A 10312-nucleotide genomic window follows, 5' to 3' on the forward strand; every position below is an offset into this window, starting at 1 on the left:
TGCTAGTTTAGTCAAACGATTTTAAAATTCCTGAGCAAAATCTCATACTCTGTGAAAATTTAGTTCCCATATTTGTCTAATTTCAAAGAAAAAAAATAAATCATTTTAACTTGTAGTTTCCTTCTTAAATCTACATAACTCAAGTTACTCTTCCTTCGTTTGCATTGATGGTTATAATTCATTAGTTACTTTCCTCTCCTTGCTAAGATTTCATCCATTTTCTCTGCATATTGTCCCTTGTATATGTCTGTTTATGATGAGTTACTCTGTGTGCTTATCATAATAATTTGGTGCCTAGATAATTTTCCCCAAGATATACAACATTATGCTGTAAATGATGTTTTAGAGTGCAATACAATCTAATTTACAAATATATACGAAAGTAAATATTATGGAGAGAATGTCCTTAAAAGAGTATAGTAGAAGCATGTGGGGATGGGATCTTATAATTTTTTAAAAAACCTATCTGTATTAGTCAGCTAAAGGGGTACTGATGCAAAATACAAGAAATTGGTTGGTTTTTATAAAGAGTATTCATTTGGGGTAGGAGCTTACAGATACCAGGCCATAAAGCATAAGTTACTTCCCTGACCTAAGTCTATTTGGAGCGAGATGGCTGACGATGTCTGCAAGTGTTCAGGCTTCCTGGGTACCTATGTTCCTGGGACTTACTTTTCTCTGGGTTCAAGGTTTCTCTCTTCTTGGGGCTGGCTTCCCTTTCCTCTGGGAGCTTACTTCCTGGAACTCCAGCTTAAGTCTTCAGCATCAAATTCCAACATCAAAACTCCAACAACATCAGAAACCCTTAAATCTGTTCTTTGCCATCCCTAATCATAACTCAGTCATGCCCAGGTACAAATCAGATTACAAGCATAATCCAATATCTATTTTTAGAATTCATAACCATATCAAACTGCTACACTATCTATACTGGTTTTCATCTGAATTTAATTGTAAAGGTAAGTGAAGGTGAAGTGGGAAGGTCTGAGAATTATACTGCAGTTACCATTAGGCTGAGGAAATTGCATTTATTTCCAAGGGCAATAAAATACTAAATGATGGATACAGAACATAGAATATCTTGGTGGTTCAGACTGCAGATAAGATATTAAAATTGTCCAATAAATAAATACATTGATGTAAAACTTTCTCTATAATGTATAATTCCATTAACTAGGCCTATCATCCCTAAAAATAATCTTTGGTATGAACTTCTTAATGTTGGGTTTATACTTCCTCTAATCTTCTATGTATAAAGCCTAAAATGAGACTATGAGGTTTCTGCCATATTTTTATTCTCTAAAGTGGTTAGGACTTTGACTTACATTGAAAATACTTATAGCTTCTATTGAATATCTCAGAAACTCAAGGACAAACTTGTGCATTTTATATTTCAAATTAATCAGTCTAAAAAGATGTATAAGGCTCTTGACCACACATGGTTCAGACACACTGAATGTTTATGAAACTTGTGTGAAAGGTAAATTCAGGTGTCTGAAAATCAAGATTCTTTACTCTTTCACATGATTATACCTCCTGTTGTTAATATCAAAGTCTAGCTTCTGCTTGATGAGATATTTTCTACATAGTCTGGTGGTTTTCCTTTATCTATTCACATGGATTATTTTGATGGGAGATATTTGTTTGTTTTTAAATTCATTTTCACTTATTGATTCCCCCTTCTTCACCGAAACAAAATAATTTGGAAGACGTGACCCTGTGTGTAATCCCTTTTGTGATCCAAAACCTTTTCTCTTTATTGCTTTTAATTAACTAACATGCCAATCAGATTTGCACTGCTTGTGCTTTTACTCATTATCATTGTTTGTATAGATGTTTAGTTTAATCTGTATGTATATTCCACCTACCTAGTTCTTTGGCAACTGTGAGTTTATGCAAGGGTAAGAAAGTATGTAGAGAACCTATGCTTTCCTCATGAAGCCTTTTTCAAATCTTTCTATACCTTCGAAAGACCAATACTGCCATCTTAAGGCAAATTGAATTAATTTTTAGGAAACAGCACAAAGTTTTTTTATAGACTTAGATTTTTATTCCGTGTTTTCATAGTCTGTTTATAATCCAAACTAATTTGAATGAAATAATCAAATACAATACAGGCTTGATGAAGTTTGTGTAATACTCTCACAACTTTCTCATAATTTATATAGCATTTCACAAGGTACTTCGAAGAATCATGTGTGCATTTAACCCAAGATATACATTATTTGGTTTCAATATTTTATTTCTGCTATCAAAATGATAATTGATACTTTGAAGTAATATAATTTCTTGTATAATAGTCAAAGATATTTTAAGATCTGAAGTGTCACATATTTGAAAATGTATATAGAAATTAACATGATATACAGTATTAAGACTACTTTTTGAAAGTCTAGAGTGAAAAATTTGGAGATGTCCAGAGGAGAATTGCAAAAACAGCCAGTATTAAGACAGTTATTATCCTTCATCATATTACTGTCAAGTTAAGTAACAGCACAGAAATCTTCACCTATATATCATGGCAATAAAGACCCTGATGAGTATGTACCACTTCGCTTTTCAGTCTTTATCTCACTACTTCATGAATATTCTATGATTTCATCATAATGCACACTCAACTTTCCATGAAAATATCTGTCCATGAATCTCTTTGCCTTCCTTCACTTGTAAAGTGTTTTTTGTACCAAAAGGGCTTTTATCTTCTCTCTTTGCTGGAAGAGATTCTGGTAAGCTTTTAAAAATGCACCATAATTGCCATTCCCTCTCTGTAGTCTTCTGTTTGTATAGTCAAATAAGTTAAAGTCAATTCCATTTGTTTTGTCCTCTCCCTCTTCCTCTTCTTATTTCTTTTACTCCTTCTCTTCCTCACTCTCTCCTCTTCCCCTTTTCTCTTCTTATTTTCCTCTTCTCTTTCTTTTCCTGGTTTTTTTTTTTTTTACTGTTCTTTCCTTAGAACCAGGAATAATACCAGGCATATAGTAGGTATCATTGAATGTTTATTAAGCAAACTCTTTTCTGAAATATGTGGTTTCTTGAAAACACAGGATATAAACCTCTACGAATGACAAAATGAAAAGCACATTTTCAGAAAACACTTTTGGCAGTGGCTTAGGTGTCGGTAAGTCCACTAGCATATATTTTAGATACTGTTTCATATTTGTGGTGAAAATAATGAAGACCTGAAAAAAAAAAGTGACAGTGAGCATGGGGATGAGGGAACCATTATTAGAGGTAACAAACAAGAAGGTGGAAAACAAGATTTTGGACTGATTACTTGCGATTAGTTGGGTGAAATGGTGAAGCCCAGGCTATATCTGTCAGGTCTTTGGCTTGAGCACTGTTGATTAAACAAAACAAAAAGAACTGGTTGGGTATATAGATATTGAATTTAATTTTAGACATAAACAGATATAAAACTTTAACAATGAATCAGTGATACCTTGAGGACAGACTGCCATTGGTATGTGTGTAGCTGAGTGTGAGGGTTTCGTCCTCGCTCAGGCCCAAGAGTCAGGGGGGCTTGCTCCTGCCAGGCAGCCGGCGGGGGGTGCTCCAAGATGGAGCACCGGTTCTCCAGGCGTGGGGGACGCGCGGTTGAGGAAAAACCACGGAGACCGCTTGAGCGCAAGAACAGGTCTGCTTTATTACGGAAGTACACTTAGCTATATAGGGTTGGGTAGAGGGAGGGGCGTGATGAAGGGAGGGTTGGCTAAGGGGCGGCTGTGGACAGGCTGAAGCTGATGGATAGACCTGAGGTAAGCAGTTACTGGGGAAGAGGGCAGATTGTGGGTTGGCAATATGGGCGGGACTGGCGGGAAGGACGGCGGGAGCTGGAAGGGGAGGAGGGGTGGAGAAAGGCGGCAACATATGTGGACTTGGGCTCTTGGACCTACAGAGAATTTTGAAGTATTTCCCCAGTTAAGCATGAGGGTACATTAGTTCTTCATTAACTGATAACACTTCTCACAGTCCCACTGAGTCTTCCAAAAGCAAAATAAGTGGTAAGAGCTTTGGATTTATCCAGCAATCTTGAAATTGTCATACTTATCTCTCTGTGATGTTTAAATATAGTAGGTTTCATTTGTAGGTTTTTTACATGCACATTTATACACCTGATTTTTGGCATGTACCATGCCATACATTCCTTTATAATCACAATGATGTCTTATCTAGAAATCATGTATTTTTAAAGTCTGATACCAAAGCTAATGAAAATAGAGTGTACAGAAAAATTTAAAACTGTGAAACTTGAAAAACTTTTCTTTCCTTTGCATATATAAACAAAGAACAGCTTCTTTTCTAGTCTCCCAGGAACTGAACTAAGTAACTCAACATTCCATTAGGAAGTATAGACTTAGAAGCTATCCAAAGATAAAAATTATGTGTCAATCAACAAAATGTTTACTAGATCAGGACCTAGGACCTCCTAAAAACAATTATGGGGGGATTAGTTTTTTAATCTCAATGGTTTGGAGCTGTATGTACCCCTGAAAACATGTTCTTTGGATTAATATTCCTATAGGTGTGAAGCTATTCTAAGTTGGACATTTCGATGAGGTCCTGCAGTAAGGTGTGGCCCACCTCAATCAAGATTGGTCCTATTACTGGAGTCCCTCATAAGCAGAATGAATTTCAGGTGGAGCGATAGCCACAGGAAACAAGAAGCTGAAGGTCAGTGGAACTCAGAAAAATGGACACCAGAAGAAGCCACCCTGTGCACTGCCATGTAACAGAGGATCCAAGGTCCAAGGATCACAAGCAGCCAGGACCACAATTCCAGTCTGGTAAAAAACAAACAAACAAACAAAAAACAGCATGGCCTTAATTATGCTTTGATTTGGACATTTTTCCCAGTCTCAAAACTGTGAGTTAATAAATTTCCATTGTTTAAGACAGTCTATTGCATGATATTTGCTTTAGCATGCAAAGAAAACTAAAATATACCTCTTTGAAGGCAATGCCCAGTTTCAGAGAACTACGTGATTACATTTTAAATAGAAATTTTTGAACAGTCGATCAGTGATGGATTTATCAGAAAGACTATTTTCTTAAGCATAAACAATGGCCATTGGTATAGAAACAGTATTGGTTTAGTATTGTAATCTAATTCATGCCTAAAGTGTCAGTTTTTATTTGACCATATTATTTAATTTTACTAATTTTAATTTTGGATGTTAGAACTTCTTTTACTTTTGTTGTGATTCTGGAGCTTAGGATATCAAGTTAGAAACCTTCATTATTTTCAGGATAATATTTTTCTTTTACCCAGAGTATTCAAAAATGTTAAAGATTGAAAATTGGCAGAATTAATTTTTCTAATCCACTACAACTTGGTGTGAAGTAGCATAACAACAGATTTTAAAACTTTAGACTCAATAAATGCTTAAAAGAATAATTGATCACATCTTAAACTGTAATGGTTTATGGTGATTAATTCAAAGTAAATCAGATTCCCTATGAACATGAGGCACTTTATGCTGAGGTACTGACAAAGCAGAATTCTTGTAACTCTGAGATTATCAGCAGGACCAAATAGAAGAATATGCCACCTCACCAATATTCTGCTCAGCACCATTTCATTTTTTTCTCATGTGGAAAACATCTCAATTCATCATAGCAGAATCTTACATATAGTATTGCTGAATTTCTCTAAACTTCTTCTTTCTAAGGTATAACAATGAAACCTATATTCTGTTATTTTAGTCTTCAGGTTATAACTTCCAATTTAGAGATAGATAAATGCCAAAATATATGTGTTTGGATTGGTTAAGTTGATGCTTTTGCCACAATGACGTTGAATGGTTGGCCTAAGCTGTCACAATGCCAGGATGTTGTGAAAAATGATCCCAAAGTTGTACTGAGGTCCCTGCTCTGTAAGGAAGCCCTGTTTGGGGGAAGATAGTGAAATATCTCACCCTGATCTACAGAGCCCACAAAATACATGGCTTCCAATGTATTTCTAAGAATAAGCACATGCTGGAGGTTTATTATTGATAATAAGACTCGGAAAGTAGCAGAAAAATAAATTAAGTTCAGTACACAATTAATGGTTCTTCAGCAAAAACTTGTGTGTATGCAATGATTTCTCCAAGCTGTGCTGTAAATGGATTTTGTGCCAGTTAAATAACTCCATTGTAACAGCTTAGATATAAAAGCACTGACCTTTGAGATAAATATTTTAAAGATGATAAGGAAAAAAATGCTTGAGATCTTTTGTTTTTTTAATAAAAGTATTTTATTCTGGTAGATGTTTCAAGAAATAAATTAACGTCCAGTTTGGTCACTAAATTAAAAATAGCATTCTCTGGGCAGTAAATTCTATCCTCAGTCATAATCCATAAAACTCCTCTAGCAGTTTGAATAGTATAAGGAGAATTTATAATCACTCCAGCAGGCTTACCTGCTGATCAGTTCCAAATCATTCAAAATTATATTCTCACATGGGAAGCAAGGAAAGGGAGCATAAAAACAGCATTTTGTTGTCTATTTGATTCTACTGGCATCAAAACTAACTGCTGGAAAACATCTTTTTAAACATACCACGTGGGACACAGTAGTGAAATGTTGGTAACTGTGTCAATTTATGAGAATTTATAGTCAAAATAGCATTGTCACAATTCTCATTATCTTCTTCATTCTAATCCTTTGCTTGCCCATCTTTTGGAATGCCATGGCCAGCTAGACAGAAATATTTTTAGTGTATTCAGAGTTTCTGAATTCAGAAATGATCTCAGGTTGTATAAAGACAATTCTTTTCAAACACAGTCTGCTACTTCATTCCTCTGCCCCTTTTTGTATGCATTTGCCTACATTGGGTGCAACAGTATCAGAAGTAGTCAAATGCAGCTTTAGCTCATAGGTGGCACTCAAATAAGCATTAAAAGTCTGTAGTAGGGAAGCAGATGTAGATCAACTGGTTGGGCTCCTGTCTACCATATGGGGATCCCTGGGTTCACTTCCCAGGGCCTCCTTGTGGGGGCAAACTGGCCCGTACGCACAGAGAGCTGATGGCCTGTGCCCATGGAGAGCTGGCACAGCAAGATGACGCAACAAAGGGAACCAAGCAGACACAGAACACTCAGTGAATGGACGCAGAGAGCAGACAGCGAGCAGGCAGCAGGGAGAGGGGATAAATAAATACAATAAATCTTTAAAATAATCCAAAGTCTATCGCAACTGAATGCTGTGTCCTCCAGACATCACCAACTTATCTGAATTTCAGGTAACAGGTATTATCAATCATTTAAACCTTATGCCTTGGAAGCAAATGTTACGATTGGCTGTAGCAGATGGATCTTTTTCAGGGTGGTATAGGATCATTCAGGTTAATTTCAGTAATTGGAACCACCTCTTGATATGAAATATTTCAAGGTCAGAGCATAAATTTCCATAATTGAAACAGATAAAATATGATATTTATGTTGGGAAGAGTCAGCACATCTAACTAAATTATTATTTTTATTGCTTAAAGTAAACAATGAAGATTATTCTATTTGTGCAAAGAGCGTTAAGTGATAATAATAAAAAATCAGCAGTGCAACAATCTGCCTTTTGGCAGATAGCCATCTTAGAGTATTCAGCTGATATTTATTAGGGATGAAATATAGGTGAAGTTATATATAGAAATAATGGTATATATCAGGACTCACAAGGATACAATTAAGTAATCGAGTATTTAATTTCAAAGAGGAGCTGTGTCCATGCTTGTGTCACTAGAGAAGAGATCCTAGAACATACATTAGGTTACTAGAAAATGAACTTCAAGGAAAAATGCATGGAGTAATAGAATTCTCATAGTACATTTTAGAGGGCACAGCTTTATGTGTAATGGTAAGTTGATGGTTAGTCTTATGTGTCAACTTAACCTAGCCATCGTACAAATTTAATATTTAATCAGACACTAATCTAGGTGTTCCTAGGAAGGCATTTTATAGATGTGGCTGTTTTAGCTTTCCAATTGCTAAAGCAAATACTGTAAAATAGATTTGCTTAAACAATGGGAATTTATTGGGTTATAGTTTTGAGGCTAAGAGAAATCTAAAATCAATGTGTCTACAAGGTGAGTCTTTCTACTCCAGGACTAAGGCATTCTGGGGCTAGTTGCTGGAACCCTTGGTCTTGACATTCTTGCCACATGGCAATGTGCATGGAGGCCTCTCCTTGTTTCTCTCTCCTTTTGACTTTCATTCTGCCTATAAATGTCTCCATTAATTAGAATTACAGTCCAACCTGATTCAGAGTCCACACTGTAACTGAAGACATATCTTGAAGAGATCTTATTTACAGTGGGTCTCCACCCAACAGAATGTGGAACAAGGTCAAGAACATTCCCAAGTTGGGGGACACAAACCAATCCATCACAGTGTTTAAAATATACAATAAGTTTATGTTAAGTAAGGGAGGTTGACCTTGAAAACTTGGGTGGGCCTCATCCAATCAGAGAAGGACTTAAAAGCAAATGCTGAGGTTTCCCAAAGAAGAAATTCTTCCTCAATACTGCAGCGTCAAATTCTGTTTCCAGCCTACCAGTTGCCCTACAAAGCTCAGAATTGCCAGCCCTTTCAATAGGGTAATCCAATTTCTTGTAATATATCTATCTTTATCTCTAACTTTAACTCTATCTCTATGCCTCTATTTCTATATCTATATCTACATCTGTATCTATCTATCTATATCTAACATTTTATTGGTTTTGTTTCTCTGAAGAACCATGACTGATACAGATTTTTATACTAAGAAAGTTTCTAGAAGAACAGAATCTTAAGAATGAGTTTTTGGAATTGGTTCTTAGGTTTCGGGAATTGTTCTCTAATCTAATTATGTTTAAAGGCACTAATGATTCCATTTCCAGTGCAAAAGCTGTCACTGATAACTAATGGCATGATGTGAAAATCTAGATAGTCAAAATACTACCATTGGATACCCTTAATCAAATACTTATAAAAGACAAGGTTCTGGGTAACCATGTGTAGCAGTTTGATATCATTATGAATTCCAAAAATAAATACTGGATTATGTTTGTAATCTGCCTAATACCTGGGCATGATTGAGTTATGACCGGGGCTTTGATTGGGCCATATCATTAAGGTGTTTCACCAAAGGGTGGGGACTCACAAATAAAAGGCATGGCAAAGGACAGAATTGAGGGTTCTTAATGATGCAGTTTGATGCTGAAGTCTTAAACTGGAGCCCTGGGGAAAGAGACAGAGCCATTCACCTGATAGTCTATAGCTGACCTTGTGGAGAAAACAAGAGTTGCTGACCCCAGAGGAACCCAGGAAACCTGAATCCTCATAGCCATCAACAGCCATCTTGCTCCAACATGTGAAAATAGACTTTGGTGAGGGAAGTAACTTATGCTTTATGGCCTGGCATCTGTGAGCTCCTACCCCAAATAAATACCCTTTATAAAAACCAACCAATTTCTGGTTTTGCATCAGCACCCCTTTGGCTGACTAATACACCATGTATATGATAACTTAGAATATTTTCATCAAACTAACTGATATATTGAGATTGGCTGTTTGTTCCTGACTGATTTGGGAAAAATGAAGAAAGAAAAGGATGAACACAAGGCATGAAATTCCCAGTCCAAGCATCATACAAATGATGTATGCTATCAGGTTAATACAAATATTCTATAACTGTCCTGAAAATAACTCTTATGTCCTGTAGCTGCAGAGCCAAGATTTCAAATAAACAAACTTAGAATATCATCAGAGAAATCATTGAATTACAATACAAATTGAATTCCCAACCTCATAGTACATTTGCTATTAGAATGGTTCCTTTAATTGGGAAGAAATGGGATTCTATATATTGAAAAGAGGACTTATGGCAATATTCTGATGAAGGTGGGGAACACTAAATTCTGGCAAGTTTCATTGATTTGTTTTTACACTTAAAGATGGACCAAAATTTGACCTACTGAAAATAAAGTTGAAATGTTAGAACTGCCTTTCTATACTATAAAAGAGGGCATCCAATGGTTTGGGGTGATTGGAATATTGATTAAATTAGTCAGCTAAGATATGCTCACCCACTCCAAGAGGATCCAGAGGACACACTTTTCACCAGGACTATGAGAAAGAAATTTGTCAGGGGAGCCCCAGCATTCTTGAAAAGCTCTGTGGTCATTCTTTTGTGTAGGACAGAAATTACAGTGGAACACACTGACACGGAACTGAGATCCTTAAATGTGATGAGGATAATTGGTTTCTGAAGTAGCTGGAGCCAATTGGGGATGCTTACTCACCAAAGACAACGTGTGCTTGATTACTGTAGTAACAGAAGAGTCAAAGTACTAGTCGGA

The sequence above is a fragment of the Dasypus novemcinctus genome, chromosome 15 (assembly GCF_030445035.2).
Source record: "Dasypus novemcinctus isolate mDasNov1 chromosome 15, mDasNov1.1.hap2, whole genome shotgun sequence".
In the NCBI taxonomy this organism is placed as follows: Eukaryota; Metazoa; Chordata; class Mammalia; order Cingulata; family Dasypodidae; genus Dasypus; species Dasypus novemcinctus.